Below are 21,611 nucleotides of genomic sequence, written 5' to 3'. Positions count from 1 at the left end.
ACCCTTAGTACTCCACTCATTGGGTTTCTGTAGTGTAGTGGTTATCACGTTCGCCTAACACACGAAAGGTCCCCGGTTAGAGCCCGTCGGAAACACATTTTAACAAATTGGTCCTTCGCACTTCTCAGTATTTGCTATTCAGACTTTAGTTTCAGTAGTGAATTAGTTATCACATTCGCCTCACACGCGAAAGTCAGTCACACCCTCAGTTTTCCAATCATTCGGTTTCCGTAGTGTAGTGGTTATCACGTTCGCCTCACACGCGAAAGGTCCCCGGTTCAAAACCTGGCGGAAACATTTTGTAATATTCAATATTTCCCAATGCCCAGAGGCTAGCATTTGGTTTGAAACAGTGGAGGTTTGTCTAAACCTTGCTGTCTACGTCTCCGACCTGTGGATCAATGTTGCCGTTTTTTTGGGGACCTCCACCATGCGATCTGTATGAATGTGACCAGACTGACAGCTTCTCTGAGCCAGGCAAATTCATTTATCAGGGTCATTGTAATGGATATATCCAAAGAAATGGCAATATAATCCAAGGTAAAACAAACAAAAATGTAGATCGTTTTCTGTCATTTCAGCTGCTTGAAGTGATTGTGTGATAGATTTAGATGGCTGGCAAGCAAAGGAAAAGAAGCTAGCCTGCATAGGTAGAGTGCATTCGGAAAGTTTTCAGACCCCTTACTTTTTTCCACATTTTGTTACGTTACAGCCTTATACTAAAATTGATGAATTAAAATAAAATCTATCTACACACAATACCACATAATGACAAAGCGATAACATATCGTTTTTATTAATGAAAAAAATATTTTAAAAATACCTTATTTACATACATTTTCAGACCCTTTGCTATGAGACTGGAAATTGAGCTCAGGTCCATCCTGTTTCCATTGATCATCCTTGAGATGTTTCTTCAACTTGATTGGAGTCCACCTGTGGTAAATTCAAATGATTGGTCATTTCTGCAGCATTGAAGGTACCCAAGAACACAGTGGCTTCCATCACTCTTAAATAGAAGAAGTTTGGAACCACCAAGCCTCTTCCAAGTTCCGGCTGCACACGATAATTCCCGGCTTCTCATGTCTACCTCACATAATATCCCAAATTGAGTACCACAGAAAGAGCCATAATACCCATTAAATATTTTAAAAATACCTTATTTACGTACGTTTTCAGACCCTTTGCTATGAGGCTGGAAATTGAGCTCAGGTCCATCCTGTTTCCATTGATCAACCTTGACATGTTTCTTCAACTTGATTGGAGTCCACCTGTGGTAAATTCAAATGATTGGTCATTTCTGCAGCATTGAAGGTGCCCAAGAACACAGTGGCTTCCATCACTCTTAAATAGAAGAAGTTTGGAACCACCAAGCCTCTTCCAAGTTCCGGCTGCACACGATAATTCCCGGCTTCTCATGTCTACCTCACATAATATCCCAAATTGAGTACCACAGAAAGAGCCATAATACCCATTAAATATTTTAAAAATACCTTATTTACGTACGTTTTCAGACCCTTTGCTATGAGGCTGGAAATTGAGCTCAGGTCCATCCTGTTTCCATTGATCATCCTTGAGATGTTTCTTCAACTTGATTGGAGTCCACCTGTGGTAAATTCAAATGATTGGTCATTTCTGCAGCATTGAAGGTACCCAAGAACACAGTGGCTTCCATCACTCTTAAATGGAAGAAGTTTTGAACCACCAAGCCTCTTCCAAGAGCCGCTGCACACAATAATTCCCGGCTTCTCAAGCCTTATTGTTTAATTAATTGACTAAGTAATTTCTGATTTCATTAGGTTCTGAGAGCGATAAATGTCCCACCCAGCCCAAGTCAGCCACACCCTTAGTACTCCAGTCATTGGGTTTCTGTAGTGTAGTGGTTATCACGTTCGCCTAACACACGAAAGGTCCCCGGTTAGAGCCCGTCGGAAACACATTTTAACAAATTGGTCCTTCGCACTTCTCAGTATTTGCTATTCAGACTTTAGTTTCAGTAGTGAATTAGTTATCACATTCGCCTCACACGCGAAAGTCAGTCACACCCTTAGTTTTCCAATCAATTGGTTTCCGTAGTGTAGTGGTTATCACGTTCGCCTCACACGCGAAAGGTCCCCGGTTCGAAACCGGGGCGGAAACATTTTGTAATATTCAATATTTCCCAATGCCCAGAGGCTAGCATTTGGTTTGAAACAGTTGAGGTTTGTCTAAACCTTGCTGTCTACCTCTCCGACCTGTGGATCAATGTTGCCGTTTTTTTGGGGACCTCCACCATGCGATCTGTATGAATGTGACCAGACTGACAGCTTCTCTGAGCCAGGCAAATTCATTTATCAGGGTCATTGTAATGGATATATCCAAAGAAATGGCAATATAATCCAAGGTAAAACAAACAAAAATGTAGATCGTTTTCTGTCATTTCAGCTGCTTGATGTGATTGTGTGATAGATTTAGTTGGCTGGCTAGCAAAGGAAAAGAAGCTAGCCTGCATAGCTACAGTGCATTCGGAAAGTTTTCAGACCCCTTACTTTTTTCCACATTTTGTTACGTTACAGCCTTATTCTAAAATGGATGAAATAAAATAAAATCTATCTACACACAAAACCACATAATGACAAAGCGATAACATATAGTTTTTATTAATGAAAAAAATATTTTAAAAATACCTTATTTACATACATTTTCAGACCCTTTGCTATGAGGCTGGAAATTGAGCTCAGGTCCATCCTGTTTCCATTGATCATCCTTGAGATGTTTCTTCAACTTGATTGGAGTCCACCTGTGTTAAATTCAAATGATTGGTCATTTCTGCAGCATTGAAGGTACCCAAGAACACAGTGGCTTCCATCACTCTTAAATAGAAGAAGTTTGGAACCACCAAGCCTCTTCCAAGTTCCGGCTGCACACGATAATTCCCGGCTTCTCATGTCTACCTCACATAATATCCCAAATTGAGTACCACAGAAAGAGCCATAATACCCATTAAATATTTTAAAAATACCTTATTTACGTACATTTTCAGACCCTTTGCTATGAGGCTGGAAATTGAGCTCAGGTCCATCCTGTTTCCATTGATCATCCTTGAGATGTTTCTTCAACTTGATTGGAGTCCACCTGTGGTAAATTCAAATGATTGGTCATTTCTGCAGCATTGAAGGTACCCAAGAACACAGTGGCTTCCATCACTCTTAAATGGAAGAAGTTTTGAACCACCAAGCCTCTTCCAAGAGCCGCTGCACACAATAATTCCCGGCTTCTCAAGCCTTATTGTTTAATTAATTGACTAAGTAATTTCTGATTTCATTAGGTTCTGAGAGCGATAAATGTCCCACCCAGCCAAAGTCAGCCACACCCTTAGTACTCCACTCATTGGGTTTCCGTAGTGTAGTGGTTATCACGTTCGCCTAACACGCGAAAGGTCCCCGGTTCGAGACCGGGCGGAAACACATTTTAACAAATTGGTCCTTCGCACTTCTCAGTATTTGCTATTCAGACTTTAGTTTCAGTAGTGTATTGGTTATCACGTTCGCCTCACACGCGAAAGTCAGTCACACCCTTAGTTTTCCAATAATTTGGTTTCCGTAGTGTAGTGGTTATCACGTTCGCCTCACACGCGAAAGGTCCCCGGTTCGAAACCGGGGCGGAAACATTTTGTAATATTCAATATTTCCCAATGCCCAGAGGCTAGCATTTGGTTTGAAACAGTTGAGGTTTGTCTAAACCTTGCTGTCTACCTCTCCGACCTGTGGATCAATGTTGCCGTTTTTTTGGGGACCTCCACCATGCGATCTGTATGAATGTGACCAGACTGACAGCTTCTCTGAGCCAGGCAAATTCATTTATCAGGGTCATTGTAATGGATATATCCAAAGAAATGGCAATATAATCCAAGGTAAAACAAACAAAAATGTAGATCGTTTTCTGTCATTTCAGCTGCTTGATGTGATTGTGTGATAGATTTAGTTGGCTGGCTAGCAAAGGAAAAGAAGCTAGCCTGCATAGGTACAGTGCATTCGGAAAGTTTTCAGACCCCTTACTTTTTTCCACATTTTGTTACATTACAGCCTTATTCTAAAAAGGATGAAATAAAATAAAATCTATCTACACACAAAACCACATAATGACAAAGCGATAACATATAGTTTTTATTAATGAAAAAAATATTTTAAAAATACCTTATTTACATACATTTTCAGACCCTTTGCTATGAGGCTGGAAATTGAGCTCAGGTCCATCCTGTTTCCATTGATCATCCTTGAGATGTTTCTTCAACTTGATTGGAGTCCACCTGTGGTAAATTCAAATGATTGGTCATTTCTGCAGCATTGAAGGTACCCAAGAACACAGTGGCTTCCATCACTCTTAAATAGAAGAAGTTTGGAACCACCAAGCCTCTTCCAAGTTCCGGCTGCACACGATAATTCCCGGCTTCTCATGTCTACCTCACATAATATCCCAAATTGAGTACCACAGAAAGAGCCATAATACCCATTAAATATTTTAAAAATACCTTATTTACGTACATTTTCAGACCCTTTGCTATGAGGCTGGAAATTGAGCTCAGGTCCATCCTGTTTCCATTGATCATCCTTGAGATGTTTCTTCAACTTGATTGGAGTCCACCTGTGGTAAATTCAAATGATTGGTCATTTCTGCAGCATTGAAGGTACCCAAGAACACAGTGGCTTCCATCACTCTTAAATGGAAGAAGTTTTGAACCACCAAGCCTCTTCCAAGAGCCGCTGCACACAATAATTCCCGGCTTCTCAAGCCTTATTGTTTAATTAATTGACTAAGTAATTTCTGATTTCATTAGGTTCTGAGAGCGATAAATGTCCCACCCAGCCCAAGTCAGCCACACCCTTAGTACTCCACTCATTGGGTTTCTGTAGTGTAGTGGTTATCACGTTCGCCTAACACACGAAAGGTCCCCGGTTAGAGCCCGTCGGAAACACATTTTAACAAATTGGTCCTTCGCACTTCTCAGTATTTGCTATTCAGACTTTAGTTTCAGTAGTGAAATAGTTATCACATTCGCCTCACACGCGAAAGTCAGTCACACCCTTAGTTTTCCAATCAATTGGTTTCCGTAGTGTAGTGGTTATCACGTTCGCCTCACACGCGAAAGGTCCCCGGTTCGAAACCTGGCGGAAACATTTTGCAATATTCAATATTTCCCAATGCCCAGAGGCTAGCATTTGGTTTGAAACAGTGGAGGTTTGTCTAAACCTTGCTGTCTACCTCTCCGACCTGTGGATCAATGTTGCCGTTTTTTTGGGGACCTCCACCATGCGATCTGTATGAATGTGACCAGACTGACAGCTTCTCTGAGCCAGGCAAATTCATTTATCAGGGTCATTGTAATGGATATATCCAAAGAAATGGCAATATAATCCAAGGTAAAACAAACAAAAATGTAGATCGTTTTCTGTCATTTCAGCTGCTTGATGTGATTGTGTGATAGATTTAGTTGGCTGGCTAGCAAAGGAAAAGAAGCTAGCACTGCATAGGTACAGTGCATTCGGAAAGTTTTCAGACCCCTTACTTTTTTCCACATTTTGTTACGTTACAGCCTTATACTAAAATGGATGAAATAAAATAAAATCTATCTACACACAATACCACATAATGACAAAGCGATAGCACATCGTTTTTATTAATGAAAAAAATATTTTAAAAATACCTTATTTACATACATTTTCAGACCCTTTGCTATGAGGCTGGAAATTGAGCTCAGGTCCATCCTGTTTCCATTGATCATCCTTGAGATGTTTCTTCAACTTGATTGGAGTCCACCTGTGGTAAATTCAAATGATTGGTCATTTCTGCAGCATTGAAGGTACCCAAGAACACAGTGGCTTCCATCACTCTTAAATAGAAGAAGTTTGGAACCACCAAGCCTCTTCCAAGTTCCGGCTGCACACGATAATTCCCGGCTTCTCATGTCTACCTCACATAATATCCCAAATTGAGTACCACAGAAAGAGCCATAATACCCATTAAATATTTTAAAAATACCTTATTTACGTACGTTTTCAGACCCTTTGCTATGAGGCTGGAAATTGAGCTCAGGTCCATCCTGTTTCCATTGATCATCCTTGAGATGTTTCTTCAACTTGATTGGAGTCCACCTGTGGTAAATTCAAATGATTGGTCATTTCTGCAGCATTGAAGGTACCCAAGAACACAGTGGCTTCCATCACTCTTAAATGGAAGAAGTTTTGAACCACCAAGCCTCTTCCAAGAGCCGCTGCACACAATAATTCCCGGCTTCTCAAGCCTTATTGTTTAATTAATTGACTAAGTAATTTCTGATTTCATTAGGTTCTGAGAGCGATAAATGTCCCACCCAGCCCAAGTCAGCCACACCCTTAGTACTCCAGTCATTGGGTTTCTGTAGTGTAGTGGTTATCACGTTCGCCTAACACACGAAAGGTCCCCGGTTAGAGCCCGTCGGAAACACATTTTAACAAATTGGTCCTTCGCACTTCTCAGTATTTGCTATTCAGACTTTAGTTTCAGTAGTGAATTAGTTATCACATTCGCCTCACACGCGAAAGTCAGTCACACCCTTAGTTTTCCAATCAATTGGTTTCCGTAGTGTAGTGGTTATCACGTTCGCCTCACACGCGAAAGGTCCCCGGTTCGAAACCGGGGCGGAAACATTTTGTAATATTCAATATTTCCCAATGCCCAGAGGCTAGCATTTGGTTTGAAACAGTTGAGGTTTGTCTAAACCTTGCTGTCTACCTCTCCGACCTGTGGATCAATGTTGCCGTTTTTTTGGGGACCTCCACCATGCGATCTGTATGAATGTGACCAGACTGACAGCTTCTCTGAGCCAGGCAAATTCATTTATCAGGGTCATTGTAATGGATATATCCAAAGAAATGGCAATATAATCCAAGGTAAAACAAACAAAAATGTAGATCGTTTTCTGTCATTTCAGCTGCTTGATGTGATTGTGTGATAGATTTAGTTGGCTGGCTAGCAAAGGAAAAGAAGCTAGCCTGCATAGGTACAGTGCATTCGGAAAGTTTTCAGACCCCTTACTTTTTTCCACATTTTGTTACGTTACAGCCTTATTCTAAAATGGATGAAATAAAATAAAATCTATCTACACACAAAACCACATAATGACAAAGCGATAACATATAGTTTTTATTAATGAAAAAAATATTTTAAAAATACCTTATTTACATACATTTTCAGACCCTTTGCTATGAGGCTGGAAATTGAGCTCAGGTCCATCCTGTTTCCATTGATCATCCTTGAGATGTTTCTTCAACTTGATTGGAGTCCACCTGTGTTAAATTCAAATGATTGGTCATTTCTGCAGCATTGAAGGTACCCAAGAACACAGTGGCTTCCATCACTCTTAAATAGAAGAAGTTTGGAACCACCAAGCCTCTTCCAAGTTCCGGCTGCACACGATAATTCCCGGCTTCTCATGTCTACCTCACATAATATCCCAAATTGAGTACCACAGAAAGAGCCATAATACCCATTAAATATTTTAAAAATACCTTATTTACGTACATTTTCAGACCCTTTGCTATGAGGCTGGAAATTGAGCTCAGGTCCATCCTGTTTCCATTGATCATCCTTGAGATGTTTCTTCAACTTGATTGGAGTCCACCTGTGGTAAATTCAAATGATTGGTCATTTCTGCAGCATTGAAGGTACCCAAGAACACAGTGGCTTCCATCACTCTTAAATGGAAGAAGTTTTGAACCACCAAGCCTCTTCCAAGAGCCGCTGCACACAATAATTCCCGGCTTCTCAAGCCTTATTGTTTAATTAATTGACTAAGTAATTTCTGATTTCATTAGGTTCTGAGAGCGATAAATGTCCCACCCAGCCAAAGTCAGCCACACCCTTAGTACTCCACTCATTGGGTTTCCGTAGTGTAGTGGTTATCACGTTCGCCTAACACGCGAAAGGTCCCCGGTTCGAGACCGGGCGGAAACACATTTTAACAAATTGGTCCTTCGCACTTCTCAGTATTTGCTATTCAGACTTTAGTTTCAGTAGTGTATTGGTTATCACGTTCGCCTCACACGCGAAAGTCAGTCACACCCTTAGTTTTCCAATAATTTGGTTTCCGTAGTGTAGTGGTTATCACGTTTGCCTCACACGCGAAAGGTCCCCGGTTCGAAACCGGGGCGGAAACATTTTGTAATATTCAATATTTCCCAATGCCCAGAGGCTAGCATTTGGTTTGAAACAGTTGAGGTTTGTCTAAACCTTGCTGTCTACCTCTCCGACCTGTGGATCAATGTTGCCGTTTTTTTGGGGACCTCCACCATGCGATCTGTATGAATGTGACCAGACTGACAGCTTCTCTGAGCCAGGCAAATTCATTTATCAGGGTCATTGTAATGGATATATCCAAAGAAATGGCAATATAATCCAAGGTAAAACAAACAAAAATGTAGATCGTTTTCTGTCATTTCAGCTGCTTGATGTGATTGTGTGATAGATTTAGTTGGCTGGCTAGCAAAGGAAAAGAAGCTAGCCTGCATAGGTACAGTGCATTCGGAAAGTTTTCAGACCCCTTACTTTTTTCCACATTTTGTTACATTACAGCCTTATTCTAAAAAGGATGAAATAAAATAAAATCTATCTACACACAAAACCACATAATGACAAAGCGATAACATATAGTTTTTATTAATGAAAAAAATATTTTAAAAATACCTTATTTACATACATTTTCAGACCCTTTGCTATGAGGCTGGAAATTGAGCTCAGGTCCATCCTGTTTCCATTGATCATCCTTGAGATGTTTCTTCAACTTGATTGGAGTCCACCTGTGGTAAATTCAAATGATTGGTCATTTCTGCAGCATTGAAGGTACCCAAGAACACAGTGGCTTCCATCACTCTTAAATAGAAGAAGTTTGGAACCACCAAGCCTCTTCCAAGTTCCGGCTGCACACGATAATTCCCGGCTTCTCATGTCTACCTCACATAATATCCCAAATTGAGTACCACAGAAAGAGCCATAATACCCATTAAATATTTTAAAAATACCTTATTTACGTACGTTTTCAGACCCTTTGCTATGAGGCTGGAAATTGAGCTCAGGTCCATCCTGTTTCCATTGATCATCCTTGAGATGTTTCTTCAACTTGATTGGAGTCCACCTGTGGTAAATTCAAATGATTGGTCATTTCTGCAGCATTGAAGGTACCCAAGAACACAGTGGCTTCCATCACTCTTAAATAGAAGAAGTTTTGAACCACCAAGCCTCTTCCAAGAGCCGCTGCACACAATAATTCCCGGCTTCTCAAGCCTTATTGTTTAATTAATTGACTAAGTAATTTCTGATTTCATTAGGTTCTAAGAGCGATAAATGTCCCACCCAGCCAAAGTCAGCCACACCCTTAGTATTCCACTCATTGGGTTTCCGTAGTGTAGTGGTTATCACGTTCGCCTAACACGCGAAAGGTCCCCGTTTCGAGACCGGGCGGAAACACATTTTAACAAATTGGTCCTTCGCACTTCTCAGTATTTGCTATTCAGACTTTAGTTTCAGTAGTGTATTGGTTATCACGTTCGCCTCACACGCGAAAGTCAGTCACACCCTTAGTTTTCCAATCATTTGGTTTCCGTAGTGTAGTGGTTATCATGTTCGCCTCACACGCGAAAGGTCCCCGGTTCGAAACCGGGCGGAAACATTTTGTAATATTCAATATTTCCCAATGCCCAGAGGCTAGCATTTGGTTTGAAACAGTTGAGGTTTGTCTAAACCTTGCTGTCTACCTCTCCGACCTGTGGATCAATGTTGCCGTTTTTTTGGGGACCTCCACCATGCGATCTGTATGAATGTGACCAGACTGACATCTTCTCTGAGCCAGGCAAATTCATTTATCAGGGTCATTGTAATGGATGTATCCAAAGAAATGGCAATATAATCCAAGGTAAAACAAACAAAAATGTAGATCGTTTTCTGTCATTTCAGCTGCTTGATGTGATTGTGTGATAGATTTAGTTGGCTGGTTAGCAAAGGTAAAGAAGCTAGCCTGCATAGGTACAGTGCATTGGGAAAGTTTTCAGACCCCTTACTTTTTTCCACATTTTGTTACGTTACAGCCTTATACTAAAATGGATGAAATAAAATAAAATCTATCTACACACAATACCACATAATGACAAAGCGGTAACATATAGTTTTTATTAATGAAAAAAATATTTTAAAAATACCTTATTTACATACATTTTCAGACCCTTTGCTATGAGGCTGGAAATTGAGCTCAGGTCCATCCTGTTTCCATTGATCATCCTTGAGATGTTTCTTCAACTTGATTGGAGTCCACCTGTGGTAAATTCAAATGATTGGTCATTTCTGCAGCATTGAAGGTACCCAAGAACACAGTGGCTTCCATCACTCTTAAATAGAAGAAGTTTGGAACCACCAAGCCTCTTCCAAGTTCCGGCTGCACACGATAATTCCCGGCTTCTCATGTCTACCTCACATAATATCCCAAATTGAGTACCACAGAAAGAGCCATAATACCCATTAAATATTTTAAAAATACCTTATTTACGTACGTTTTCAGACCCTTTGCTATGAGGCTGGAAATTGAGCTCAGGTCCATCCTGTTTCCATTGATCATCCTTGAGATGTTTCTTCAACTTGATTGGAGTCCACCTGTGGTAAATTCAAATGATTGGTCATTTCTGCAGCATTGAAGGTACCCAAGAACACAGTGGCTTCCATCACTCTTAAATGGAAGAAGTTTTGAACCACCAAGCCTCTTCCAAGAGCCGCTGCACACAATAATTCCCGGCTTCTCAAGCCTTATTGTTTAATTAATTGACTAAGTAATTTCTGATTTCATTAGGTTCTGAGAGCGATAAATGTCCCACCCAGCCAAAGTCAGCCACACCCTTAGTACTCCACTCATTGGGTTTCCGTACTGTAGTGGTTATCACGTTCGCCTAACACGCGAAAGGTCCCCGGTTCGAGACCGGGCGGAAACACATTTTAACAAATTGGTCCTTCGCACTTCTCAGTATTTGCTATTCAGACTTTAGTTTCAGTAGTGTATTGGTTATCACGTTCGCCTCACACGCGAAAGTCAGTCACACCCTTAGTTTTCCAATCATTTGGTTTCCGTAGTGTAGTGGTTATCATGTTTGCCTCACACGCGAAAGGTCCCCGGTTCGAAACCGGGCGGAAACATTTTGTAATATTCAATATTTCCCAATGCCCAGAGGCTAGCATTTGGTTTGAAACAGTTGAGGTTTGTCTAAACCTTGCTGTCTACCTCTCCGACCTGTGGATCAATGTTGCCGTTTTTTTGGGGACCTCCACCATGCGATCTGTATGAATGTGACCAGACTGACAGCTTCTCTGAGCCAGGCAAATTCATTTATCAGGGTCATTGTAATGGATGTATCCAAAGAAATGGCAATATAATCCAAGGTAAAACAAACAAAAATGTAGATCGTTTTCTGTCATTTCAGCTGCTTGATGTGATTGTGTGATAGATTTAGTTGGCTGGCTAGCAAAGGAAAAGAAGCTAGCCTGCATAGGTACAGTGCATTGGGAAAGTTTTCAGACCCCTTACTTTTTTCCACATTTTGTTTCGTTACAGCCTTATACTAAAATGGATGAAATAAAATAAAATCTATCTACACACAATACCACATAATGACAAAGCGATAACATATAGTTTTTATTAATGAAAAAAATATTTTAAAAATACCTTATTTACATACATTTTCAGACCCTTTGCTATGAGGCTGGAAATTGAGCTCAGGTCCATCCTGTTTCCATTGATCATCCTTGAGATGTTTCTTCAACTTGATTGGAGTCCACCTGTGGTAAATTCAAATGATTGGTCATTTCTGCAGCATTGAAGGTACCCAAGAACACAGTGGCTTCCATCACTCTTAAATAGAAGAAGTTTGGAACCACCAAGCCTCTTCCAAGTTCCGGCTGCACACGATAATTCCCGGCTTCTCATGTCTACCTCACATAATATCCCAAATTGAGTACCACAGAAAGAGCCATAATACCCATTAAATATTTTAAAAATACCTTATTTACGTACGTTTTCAGACCCTTTGCTATGAGGCTGGAAATTGAGCTCAGGTCCATCCTGTTTCCATTGATCATCCTTGAGATGTTTCTTCAACTTGATTGGAGTCCACCTGTGGTAAATTCAAATGATTGGTCATTTCTGCAGCATTGAAGGTACCCAAGAACACAGTGGCTTCCATCACTCTTAAATGGAAGAAGTTTTGAACCACCAAGCCTCTTCCAAGAGCCGCTGCACACAATAATTCCCGGCTTCTCAAGCCTTATTGTTTAATTAATTGACTAAGTAATTTCTGATTTCATTAGGTTCTGAGAGCGATAAATGTCCCACCCAGCCAAAGTCAGCCACACCCTTAGTACTCCACTCATTGGGTTTCCGTACTGTAGTGGTTATCACGTTCGCCTAACACGCGAAAGGTCCCCGGTTCGAGACCGGGCGGAAACACATTTTAACAAATTGGTCCTTCGCACTTCTCAGTATTTGCTATTCAGACTTTAGTTTCAGTAGTGTATTGGTTATCACGTTCGCCTCACACGCGAAAGTCAGTCACACCCTTAGTTTTCCAATCATTTGGTTTCCGTAGTGTAGTGGTTATCATGTTTGCCTCACACGCGAAAGGTCCCCGGTTCGAAACCGGGCGGAAACATTTTGTAATATTCAATATTTCCCAATGCCCAGAGGCTAGCATTTGGTTTGAAACAGTTGAGGTTTGTCTAAACCTTGCTGTCTACCTCTCCGACCTGTGGATCAATGTTGCCGTTTTTTTGGGGACCTCCACCATGCGATCTGTATGAATGTGACCAGACTGACAGCTTCTCTGAGCCAGGCAAATTCATTTATCAGGGTCATTGTAATGGATGTATCCAAAGAAATGGCAATATAATCCAAGGTAAAACAAACAAAAATGTAGATTGTTTTCTGTCATTTCAGCTGCTTGATGTGATTGTGTGATAGATTTAGTTGGCTGGCTAGCAAAGGAAAAGAAGCTAGCCTGCATAGGTACAGTGCATTCGGAAAGTTTTCAGACCCCTTACTTTTTTCCACATTTTGTTTCGTTACAGCCTTATACTAAAATGGATGAAATAAAATAAAATCTATCTACACACAATACCACATAATGACAAAGCGATAACATATAGTTTTTATTAATGAAAAAAATATTTTAAAAATACCTTATTTACATACATTTTCAGACCCTTTGCTATGAGGCTGGAAATTGAGCTCAGGTCCATCCTGTTTCCATTGATCATCCTTGAGATGTTTCTTCAACTTGATTGGAGTCCACCTGTGGTAAATTCAAATGATTGGTCATTTCTGCAGCATTGAAGGTACCCAAGAACACAGTGGCTTCCATCACTCTTAAATAGAAGAAGTTTGGAACCACCAAGCCTCTTCCAAGTTCCGGCTGCACACGATAATTCCCGGCTTCTCATGTCTACCTCACATAATATCCCAAATTGAGTACCACAGAAAGAGCCATAATACCCATTAAATATTTTAAAAATACCTTATTTACGTACGTTTTCAGACCCTTTGCTATGAGGCTGGAAATTGAGCTCAGGTCCATCCTCTTTCCATTGATCATCCTTGAGATGTTTCTTCAACTTGATTGGAGTTCACCTGTGGTAAATTCAAATGATTGGTCATTTCTGCAGCATTGAAGGTACCCAAGAACACAGTGGCTTCCATCACTCTTAAATGGAAGAAGTTTTGAACCACCAAGCCTCTTCCAAGAGCCGCTGCACACAATAATTCCCGGCTTCTCAAGCCTTATTGTTTAATTCATTGACTAAGTAATTTCTGATTTCATTAGGTTCTGAGAGCGATAAATGTCCCACCCAGCCAAAGTCAGCCACACCCTTAGTACACCACTCATTGGGTTTCTGTAGTGTAGTGGTTAACACGTTCGCCTAACACGCGAAAGGTCCCCGGTTCGAGACCGGGCGGAAACACATTTTAACAAATTGGTCCTTCGCACTTCTCAGTATTTGCTATTCAGACTTTAGTTTCAGTAGTGTATTGGTTATCACGTTCGCCTCACACGCGAAAGTCTGTCACACCGTTAGTTATCCAATAATTCGGTTTCTGTAGTGTAGTGGTTATCACATTCGCCTCACACGCGAAAGGTCCCCGGTTCGAAACCGGGCGGAAACATTTTGTAATATTCAATATTTCCCAATGCCCAGAGGCTAGCATTTGGTTTGAAACAGTTGAGGTTTGTCTAAACCTTGCTGTCTACCTCTCCGACCTGTGGATCAATGTTGCCGTTTTTTTGGGGACCTCCACCATGCGATCTGTATGAATGTGACCAGACTGACAGCTTCTCTGAGCCAGGCAAATTCATTTATCAGGGTCATTGTAATGGATATATCCAAAGAAATGGCAATATAATCCAAGGTAAAACAAACAAAAATGTAGATCGTTTTCTGTCATTTCAGCTGCTTGATGTGATTGTGTGATAGATTTAGTTGGCTGGCTAGCAAAGGAAAAGAAGCTAGCCTGCATAGGTACAGTGCATTCGGAAAGTTTTCAGACCCCTTACTTTTTTCCACATTTTGTTACGTTACAGCCTTATACTAAAATGGATGAAATAAAATAAAATCTATCTACACACAATACCACATAATGACAAAGCGATAACATATAGTTTTTATTAATGAAAAAAATATTTTAAAAATACCTTATTTACATACATTTTCAGACCCTTTGCTATGAGACTGGAAATTGAGCTCAGGTCCATCCTGTTTCCATTGATCATCCTTGAGATGTTTCTTCAACTTGATTGGAGTCCACCTGTTGTAAATTCAAATGATTGGTCATTTCTGCAGCATTGAAGGTACCCAAGAACACAGTGGCTTCCATCACTCTTAAATAGAAGAAGTTTGGAACCACCAAGCCTCTTCCAAGTTCCGGCTGCACACGATAATTCCCGGCTTCTCATGTCTACCTCACATAATATCCCAAATTGAGTACCACAGAAAGAGCCATAATACCCATTAAATATTTTAAAAATACCTTATTTACGTACGTTTTCAGACCCTTTGCTATGAGGCTGGAAATTGAGCTCAGGTCCATCCTGTTTCCATTGATCATCCTTGAGATGTTTCTTCAACTTGATTGGAGTCCACCTGTGGTAAATTCAAATGATTAGTCATTTCTGCAGCATTGAAGGCACCCAAGAACACAGTGGCTTCCATCACTCTTAAATGGAAGAAGTTTTGAACCACCAAGCCTCTTCCAAGAGCCGCTGCACACAATAATTCCCGGCTTCTCAAGCCTTATTGTTTAATTTATTGACTAAGTAATTTCTGATTTCATTAGGTTCTGAGAGCGATAAATGTCCCACCCAGCCAAAGTCAGTCACACCCTTAGTTTTCCAATCATTCGGTTTCTGTAGTGTAGTGGTTATCACGTTCACCTCACACGCGAAAGGTCCCCGGTTCCAGACTGGGTGGAAACACATTTTAACAGATTGGTCCTTCGCACTTCTCAGTATTTGCTATTCAGACTTTAGTTTCAGTAGTGTATTGGTTATCACGTTCGCCTCACACGCGAAAGTCAGTCACACCCTTAGTTTTCCAATCATTCGGTTTCCGTAGTGTAGTGGTTATCACGTTTGCCTCACACGCGAAAGGTCCCCGGTTTGAAACCGGGTGGAAACATTTTGTAATATTCAATATTTCCCAATGCCCAGAGGCTAGCATTTGGTTTGAAACAGTTGAGGTTTGTCTAAACCTTGCTGTCTACCTCTCCGACCAGTGGATCAATGTTGCCGTTTTTTTGGGGACCTCCACCATGCGATCTGTATGAATGTGACCAGACTGACAGCTTCTCTGAGCCAGTCAAATTCATTTATCAGGGTCATTGTAATGGATATATCCAAAGAAATGGCAATATAATCCAAGGTAAAACAAACAAAAATGTAGATCGTTTTCTGTCATTTCAGCTGCTTGATGTGATTGTGTGATAGATTTAGTTGGCTGGCTAGCAAAGGAAAAGAAGCTAGCCTGCATAGGTACAGTGCATTCGGAAAGTTTTCAGACCCCTTACTTTTTTCCACATTTTGTTACGCCTTATACTAAAATGGATGAAATAAAATAAAATCTATCTACACACAATACCACATAATGACAAAGCAATAGCATATAGTTTTTATTAATGAAAAAAATATTTTAAAAATACCTTATTTACATACATTTTCAGACCCTTTGCTATGAGACTGGAAATTGAGCTCAGGTCCATCCTGTTTCCATTGATCATCCTTGAGATGTTTCTTCAACTTGATTGGAGTCCACCTGTGGTAAATTCAAATGATTGGTCATTTCTGCAGCATTGAAGGTACCCAAGAACACAGTGGCTTCCATCACTCTTAAATAGAAGAAGTTTGGAACCACCAAGCCTCTTCCAAGTTCCGGCTGCACACGATAATTCCCGGCTTCTCATGTCTACCTCACATAATATCCCAAATTGAGTTCCACAGAAAGAGCCATAATACCCATTAAATATTTTAAATATACCTTATTTACGTAAGTTTTCAGACCCTTTGCTATGAGGCTGGAAATTGAGCTCAGGTCTATCCTGTTTCCATTGATCATCCTTGAGATGTTTCTTCAACTTGATTGGAGTCCACCTGTGGTAAATTCAAATGATTGGTCATTTCTGCAGCATTGAAGGTACCCAAGAACACAGTGGCTTCCATCACTCTTAAATGGAAGAAGTTTTGAACCACCAAGCCTCTTCCAAGAGCCGCTGCACACAATAATTCCCGGCTTCTCAAGCCTTATTGTTTAATTAATTGACTAAGTAATTTCTGATTTCATTAGGTTCTGAGAGCGATAAATGTCCCACCCAGCCAAAGTCAGCCACACCCTTAGTTTTCCAATCATTCGGTTTCCGTAGTGTAGTGGTTATCACGTTCGCCTCACAAGCGAAAGGTCCCCGGTTCGAGACCGGGCGGAAACACATTTTAACAGATTGGTCCTTCGCACTTCTCAGTATTTGCTATTCAGACTTTAGTTTCAGTAGTGTATTGGTTATCACGTTCGCCTCACACGCGAAAGTCAGTCACACCCTTAGTTTCCCAATCATTCGGTTTCCGTAGTGTAGTGGTTATCACGTTCGCCTCACACGCGAAAGGTCCCCGGTTCGAAACCGGGTGGAAACATTTTGTAATATTCAATATTTCCCAATGCCCAGAGGCTAGCATTTGGTTTGAAACAGTTGAGGTTTGTCTAAACCTTGCTGTCTACCTCTCCGACCAGTGGATCAATGTTGCCGTTTTTTTGGGGACCTCCACCATGCGATCTGTATGAATGTGACCAGACTGACAGCTTCTCTGAGCCAGGCAAATTCATTTATCAGGGTCATTGTAATGGATATATCCAAAGAAATGGCAATATAATCCAAGGTAAAACAAACAAAAATGTAGATTGTTTTCTGTCATTTCAGCTGCTTGATGTGATTGTGTGATAGATTTAGTTGGCTGGCTAGCAAAGGAAAAGAAGCTAGCCTGCATAGGTACAGTGCATTCGGAAAGTTTTCAGACCCCTTACTTTTTTCCACATTTTGTTACGTTACAGCCTTATACTAAAATGGATGAAATAAAATAAAATCTATCTACACACAATACCACATAATGACAAAGCGATAGCATATAGTTTTTATTAATGAAAAAAATATTTTAAAAATACCTTATTTACATACATTTTCAGACCCTTTGCTATGAGACTGGAAATTGAGCTCAGGTCCATCCTGTTTCCATTGATCATCCTTGAGATGTTTCTTCAACTTGATTGGAGTCCACCTGTGGTAAATTCAAATGATTGGTCATTTCTGCAGCATTGAAGGTACCCAAGAACACAGTGGCTTCCATCACTCTTAAATAGAAGAAGTTTGGAAGCACCAAGCCTCTTCCAAGTTCCGGCTGCACACGATAATTCCCGGCTTCTCATGTCTACCTCACATAATATCCCAAATTGAGTTCCACAGAAAGAGCCATAATACCCATTAAATATTTTAAAAATACCTTATTTACGTAAGTTTTCAGACCCTTTGCTATGAGGCTGGAAATTGAGCTCAGGTCCATCCTGTTTCCATTGATCATCCTTGAGATGTTTCTTCAACTTGATTGGAGTCCACCTGTGGTAAATTCAAATGATTGGTCATTTCTGCAGCATTGAAGGTACCCAAGAACACAGTGGCTTCCATCACTCTTAAATGGAAGAAGTTTTGAACCACCAAGCCTCTTCCAAGAGCCGCTGCACACAATAATTCCCGGCTTCTCAAGCCTTATTGTTTAATTAATTGACTAAGTAATTTCTGATTTCATTAGGTTCTGAGAGCGATAAATGTCCCACCCAGCCAAAGTCAGTCACACCCTTAGTTTTCCAATCATTCGGTTTCCGTAGTGTAGTGGTTATCACGTTTGCCTCACACGCGAAAGGTCCCCGGTTCGAGACCGGGCGGAAACACATTTTAACAGATTGGTCCTTCGCACTTCTCAGTATTTGCTATTCAGACTTTAGTTTCAGTAGTGTATTGGTTATCACGTTCGCCTCACACGCGAAAGTCAGTCACACCCTTAGTTTTCCAATCATTCGGTTTCCGTAGTGTAGTGGTTATCACGTTCGCCTCACACGCGAAAGGTCCCCGATTCGAAACCGGGTGGAAACATTTTGTAATATTCAATATTTCCCAATGCCCAGAGGCTAGCATTTGGTTTGAAACAGTTGAGGTTTGTCTAAACCTTGCTGTCTACCTCTCCGACCAGTGGATCAATGTTGCCGTTTTTTTGGGGACCTCCACCATGTGATCTGTATGAATGTGACCAGACTGACAGCTTCTCTGAGCCAGGCAAATTCATTTATCAGGGTCATTGTAATGGATATATCCAAAGAAATGGCAATATAATCCAAGGTAAAACAAACAAAAATGTAGATCGTTTTCTGTCATTTCAGCTGCTTGATGTGATTGTGTGATAGATTTAGTTGGCTGGCTAGCAAAGGAAAAGAAGCTAGCCTGCATAGGTACAGTGCATTCGGAAAGTTTTCAGACCCCTTACTTTTTTCCACATTTTGTTACGCCTTATACTAAAATGGATGAAATAAAATAAAATCTATCTACACACAATACCACATAATGACAAAGCGATAGCATATAGTTTTTATTAATGAAAAAAATATTTTAAAAATACCTTATTTACATACATTTTCAGACCCTTTGCTATGAGACTGGAAATTGAGCTCAGGTCCATCCTGTTTCCATTGATCATCCTTGAGATGTTTCTTCAACTTGATTGGAGTCCACCTGTGGTAAATTCAAATGATTGGTCATTTCTGCAGCATTGAAGGTACCCAAGAACACAGTGGCTTCCATCACTCTTAAATAGAAGAAGTTTGGAACCACCAAGCCTCTTCCAAGTTCCGGCTGCACACGATAATTCCCGGCTTCTCATGTCTACCTCACATAATATCCCAAATTGAGTTCCACAGAAAGAGCCATAATACCCATTAAATATTTTAAAAATACCTTATTTACGTAAGTTTTCAGACCCTTTGCTATGAGGCTGGAAATTGAGCTCAGGTCTATCCTGTTTCCATTGATCATCCTTGAGATGTTTCTTCAACTTGATTGGAGTCCACCTGTGGTAAATTCAAATGATTGGTCATTTCTGCAGCATTGAAGGTACCCAAGAACACAGTGGCTTCCATCACTCTTAAATGGAAGAAGTTTTGAACCACCAAGCCTCTTCCAAGAGCCGCTGCACACAATAATTCCCGGCTTCTCAAGCCTTATTGTTTAATTAATTGACTAAGTAATTTCTGATTTCATTAGGTTCTGAGAGCGATAAATGTCCCACCCAGCCAAAGTCAGCCACACCCTTAGTTTTCCAATCATTCGGTTTCCGTAGTGTAGTGGTTATCACGTTCGCCTCACAAGCGAAAGGTCCCCGGTTCGAGACCGGGCGGAAACACATTTTAACAGATTGGTCCTTCGCACTTCTCAGTATTTGCTATTCAGACTTTAGTTTCAGTAGTGTATTGGTTATCACGTTCGCCTCACACGCGAAAGTCAGTCACACCCTTAGTTTCCCAATCATTCGGTTTCCGTAGTGTAGTGGTTATCACGTTCGCCTCACACGCGAAAGGTCCCCGGTTCGAAACCGGGTGGAAACATTTTGTAATATTCAATATTTCCCAATGCCCAGAGGCTAGCATTTGGTTTGAAACAGTTGAGGTTTGTCTAAACCTTGCTGTCTACCTCTCCGACCAGTGGATCAATGTTGCCGTTTTTTTGGGGACCTCCACCATGCGATCTGTATGAATGTGACCAGACTGACAGCTTCTCTGAGCCAGGCAAATTCATTTATCAGGGTCATTGTAATGGATATATCCAAAGAAATGGCAATATAATCCAAGGTAAAACAAACAAAAATGTAGATTGTTTTCTGTCATTTCAGCTGCTTGATGTGATTGTGTGATAGATTTAGTTGGCTGGCTAGCAAAGGAAAAGAAGCTAGCCTGCATAGGTACAGTGCATTCGGAAAGTTTTCAGACCCCTTACTTTTTTCCACATTTTGTTACGTTACAGCCTTATACTAAAATGGATGAAATAAAATAAAATCTATCTACACACAATACCACATAATGACAAAGCGATAGCATATAGTTTTTATTAATGAAAAAAATATTTTAAAAATACCTTATTTACATACATTTTCAGACCCTTTGCTATGAGACTGGAAATTGAGCTCAGGTCCATCCTGTTTCCATTGATCATCCTTGAGATGTTTCTTCAACTTGATTGGAGTCCACCTGTGGTAAATTCAAATGATTGGTCATTTCTGCAGCATTGAAGGTACCCAAGAACACAGTGGCTTCCATCACTCTTAAATAGAAGAAGTTTGGAAGCACCAAGCCTCTTCCAAGTTCCGGCTGCACACGATAATTCCCGGCTTCTCATGTCTACCTCACATAATATCCCAAATTGAGTTCCACAGAAAGAGCCATAATACCCATTAAATATTTTAAAAATACCTTATTTACGTAAGTTTTCAGACCCTTTGCTATGAGGCTGGAAATTGAGCTCAGGTCCATCCTGTTTCCATTGATCATCCTTGAGATGTTTCTTCAACTTGATTGGAGTCCACCTGTGGTAAATTCAAATGATTGGTCATTTCTGCAGCATTGAAGGTACCCAAGAACACAGTGGCTTCCATCACTCTTAAATGGAAGAAGTTTTGAACCACCAAGCCTCTTCCAAGAGCCGCTGCACACAATAATTCCCGGCTTCTCAAGCCTTATTGTTTAATTAATTGACTAAGTAATTTCTGATTTCATTAGGTTCTGAGAGCGATAAATGTCCCACCCAGCCAAAGTCAGCCACACCCGTAGTATTCTACTCCTTGGGTTTCCGTAGTGTACTGGTTATCACGTTCGGCTAACACGCGAAAGGTCCCCGGTTCGAGACCGGGCGGAAACACATTTTAACAGATTGGTCCTTCGCACTTCTCAGTATTTGCTATTCAGACTTTAGTTTCAGTAGTGTATTGGTTATCACG

At 40.6% G+C, this 21,611-nt stretch overlaps 8 non-coding genes across 8 annotated transcripts; all 8 read left to right on the top strand.

The window, feature by feature from the left end:
- The first annotated feature begins 3,373 nt into the window (after positions 1 to 3,373).
- trnav-aac (transfer RNA valine (anticodon AAC)) lies at positions 3,374 to 3,446 on the top strand. The gene has a single exon. It is a non-coding gene; the product is annotated as a tRNA-Val (tRNA).
- A 4,452-nt stretch (positions 3,447 to 7,898) lies between these two features.
- Positions 7,899 to 7,971, top strand: trnav-aac (transfer RNA valine (anticodon AAC)). The gene has a single exon. It is a non-coding gene; the product is annotated as a tRNA-Val (tRNA).
- Positions 7,972 to 9,609: 1,638 nt separating this feature from the next.
- On the top strand, positions 9,610 to 9,682 carry trnav-cac (transfer RNA valine (anticodon CAC)). Its single transcript has one exon. It is a non-coding gene; the product is annotated as a tRNA-Val (tRNA).
- Positions 9,683 to 13,931: 4,249 nt separating this feature from the next.
- Positions 13,932 to 14,004, top strand: trnav-aac (transfer RNA valine (anticodon AAC)). The gene has a single exon. It is a non-coding gene; the product is annotated as a tRNA-Val (tRNA).
- A 2,937-nt stretch (positions 14,005 to 16,941) lies between these two features.
- On the top strand, positions 16,942 to 17,014 carry trnav-cac (transfer RNA valine (anticodon CAC)). Its single transcript has one exon. It is a non-coding gene; the product is annotated as a tRNA-Val (tRNA).
- Positions 17,015 to 17,143: 129 nt separating this feature from the next.
- Positions 17,144 to 17,216, top strand: trnav-cac (transfer RNA valine (anticodon CAC)). Its single transcript has one exon. It is a non-coding gene; the product is annotated as a tRNA-Val (tRNA).
- Positions 17,217 to 19,951: 2,735 nt separating this feature from the next.
- Positions 19,952 to 20,024, top strand: trnav-cac (transfer RNA valine (anticodon CAC)). Its single transcript has one exon. It is a non-coding gene; the product is annotated as a tRNA-Val (tRNA).
- Positions 20,025 to 20,153: 129 nt separating this feature from the next.
- On the top strand, positions 20,154 to 20,226 carry trnav-cac (transfer RNA valine (anticodon CAC)). Its single transcript has one exon. It is a non-coding gene; the product is annotated as a tRNA-Val (tRNA).
- Positions 20,227 to 21,611: the final 1,385 nt, after the last annotated feature.

This window comes from Oncorhynchus mykiss, chromosome 8 (assembly GCF_057628025.1).
Source record: "Oncorhynchus mykiss isolate SJ-2025 chromosome 8, ASM5762802v1, whole genome shotgun sequence".
Taxonomy (NCBI): Eukaryota; Metazoa; Chordata; class Actinopteri; order Salmoniformes; family Salmonidae; genus Oncorhynchus; species Oncorhynchus mykiss.
The sequence above is the reverse complement of the archived record's forward strand: the minus strand, read 5'-3'. Positions and strand labels throughout refer to the sequence as shown.